Source organism: Saccopteryx leptura, chromosome 1 (assembly GCF_036850995.1).
Source record: "Saccopteryx leptura isolate mSacLep1 chromosome 1, mSacLep1_pri_phased_curated, whole genome shotgun sequence".
NCBI classification, from domain to species: domain Eukaryota; kingdom Metazoa; phylum Chordata; class Mammalia; order Chiroptera; family Emballonuridae; genus Saccopteryx; species Saccopteryx leptura.
In genome coordinates this window covers 159,612,295-159,615,402 of record NC_089503.1, presented here as the reverse complement: position 1 = coordinate 159,615,402, position 3,108 = coordinate 159,612,295, and positions in this window count along the sequence as shown.

Here is a 3,108-nt window from a genome sequence, read left to right as displayed (position 1 = left end):
TGATGTTTTAAGGACACCATATAGACTATTCACAAACTTCTGTGGCCAGTTAAGCCACTGCAGTCCGACCGATGACTCACTCTGAACTGGGTTTTGTTGGTTCTTAAAATATTGTTCTGGTTTTGTCCTTAGCAAAGTTGATGTGTTCATCAGAAACACTGCTAGTTGGGGAAGGAGGTGGTGGGGGTGCGATTGTGTGAAATGTTGTGGGTGACAAAGTTTGTTTCAACATACCCCGTTAATCCCAGAGTACTTTTGACACAGGGGCATTTTAATCTGAGAGGCGTCTTAAATGGGAGCACCTGGTCAAAACCCTGCAGTGTATGAAAGGAAAGCTGAGTGCCTAGGGAGTAAGTAAGACTTGGACCCATGTCACGGGCCTGCTGGCAGGTGGCACAGACGTACTTGGCACTCCAGCCCCCTGAGAGCCACAGTCCATAGCAACTTGCTCCCTCCGTGCCGAGTCCTGGATGGAAGCCCTTAATTTCTGCGATGTTATTGTTTCTTCTCTCCTCCCCTTTCCATACCTTACGTGTTGTGCCACAGTCATCTACGAGGGCACCATTCACCCACCAACAATGGCTTATTGTCATTGCACCAACTAAAGCATTAGTTAGGTAACTCAGCTGTGTTTTCTAGGAGTAGAGAGATTGGAACAGACAATACAGAGGGAGGCATAAAATGCATAGAAAAGGAATGCGGAAGAGCCTCAGAAATTAAAGAACTCCTACAAGACATCTTAACGTCATGAGTGAGAGAAGATATGTGCACATTTGATGGTGATGAATGTGACAGACACGGAGCTGTAGATTCCAGTGACGTCACACAGAATGCTGTATCTTTTCTAATTATTCTGGGGAGATTCAAGAGGAAGGGAAGGATTTCAGGTATGAAGGGAAGGGGACAGTTTATGAGAGCTATCGGAATGGGTGATCTGGCATGTGTCAAAACTCTAACCTGTGCTATCCGATACAATAGCCACTATCCACATGGGGCTACACTGGAATTATTAAAATGAAATAGAATTTTAAAATTCAGTTCCTTCATCCCTGTGGCCACATCTGAAGTGCTTCATGGCCACGTGAAGCTAGCGGTTACTGTACGGACTCACAGAGGTTGAACATTTACATCATTGGAGGAGGTCCTTTTGGGCGCACTGACATGGAAGATGGTGGACCAGAGGAGAGAAGGAAGGAATGCGTGGGAGGGAGGGGAGCAGAAGGACATGTTCGTCAAGAAAAGGTGTGTTAAATAAGGAGAAACAAGGGAGTTAGGATATGTCAAAATGACCTAAGGAAATGTCCTGAATTGAGTTTGATCTTACGCTCCAAGTATTCGCTAAATTTTAAAAATGGCAGGCCTCTGGGCAGAAACACCCCTGTGATTTAGGCTGGCAGGTACTCTTCTGTACAAAGAAAAGTGTACCTTCCGCAAAACTGTGAAACTGCAAAAACCCAGTGGTTTCCAGGGCTTGGGGAGGGAAGAGGGGGAGTGAAAGGGTGAAGACGTGAAACACAGGAGATTTTTAGAGTGTGCAGCTATTCTGTATGATACCAAAATGGTGAATACATGTCATTCTCTAATTGCCAAAACCTGTACATTTACAACAGAAAGAGCGCACCCTAACCTGAGCCACGGACTTGAGCCTATGACAGTGTACCTACCGTATTGGTTCATCAATTGTAGCACACTTTTGCAAGATGTTAGGAATAGAGGAAACTGGAGGTGGGGTGGGAGGGAGTGGGTAGGGCTATATGGGAACTCTCTGTACTTTCTGCTCAGTTTATCTGTCAACCTAAAACTGCTCTAAGTCACAGAATCTATGAATTTACTATTTCCCATAAAACGTTTTCAAGCACTCTCAAGCCTTCATTTTCACATAAACAATAAGATGACAATAAAGCACATTAATATAGTCTCAGCTAGTAATCTCATGTAATTACGTGTATATATAAACATTTGTCATGTAAAAAAAAACAAAAACAAAAAAAAAAGGAAAACAGTGCACCTTCCTCCAGGTGTCCCCAGCGCAGAGCCCGCCACTCGTCCCAGTGAGCAGAGCGTGAGCTGATCTTAGCCTGCACTTGTCCCATCCTCCGATGTCTGTGCAGGTGGCACTGTGCCCCTCTGTAGGCTCCCACCAGGGACTGGCGCGGTGATATGGCTGGGTGCTGGGGACAAAGGACGACCATCTCAGTGCGGTGCCAATGACAGACTAGAAGAAGAGTCATCGAGAACAGATGACAGTCAACCTTATGAGAAGTACTGTTTTCATTAGTGGAAAGCTAAACATAGAGCCCCCGAGAGGCCCTCAGAACTGACATGAAAGTGGGGTGGTGAGAAGTCTAAAGGGACAAAGGAGTCAAAGCCAGGAAGGCAGGAGGCAAACTGCGGCACTATTGTCCCTGAAAGCTGCCATCTGAGACACACAGCTCCCTCTTGGAACAGGTAGTGGTCAACGAGTGCAGTTCTGCAGAGTGAGGGCTGGGACCTGGTGGGATAGACGGCTTTTGGGAGAGAGAGGTAGGAGCTGAGGATACTTATGCCATGAGGCTACATGTGCACAGATTACTAAGTCCAGGGGCCGGAAGGAAAGAGGAGGAGGAAAGTGCATCTCAGCAATGCCTGGAATGCATCAGCCTGCAAAACAAAGCTCCTGGGAAAACCAGCTGTGTCTTGGATTGTGGCTCAAAGAACTGGTAATGGGATAAAAAGCATTTGCTTCCAGGCCAGGAGCATGGGCCCAGCCCAGGTTCGGGGTTAGCAAAGAGCTTCAGATGTCAGCGTGAAGGGGTTGAGAGGGCCAGCCTTCCCTTCCAGAATGAGAGGAATCCTGAACAGAACCACCTGCCACCATTGGTAACCCTAGCAGCCAGCTTCACCACTGGCCGGGAGGGAAGCCGAACTGTGATGCCTGCTCTTACTCAGCCATGAAGGGAGGCTCTTCAGAATAGAACTGGAGCACTGGAAAACTTTCACTGCCCCTGTGTCTACGGGTCAGTGTTTCTCTAGGCCTGAATCCAAATCGCCCTGGGATGCTTATTAACAAGGCAGAGGCGTGTCCACAGTGGGGCCATAAAGAGCCCCTGCACTCACCTCCTGCACGGA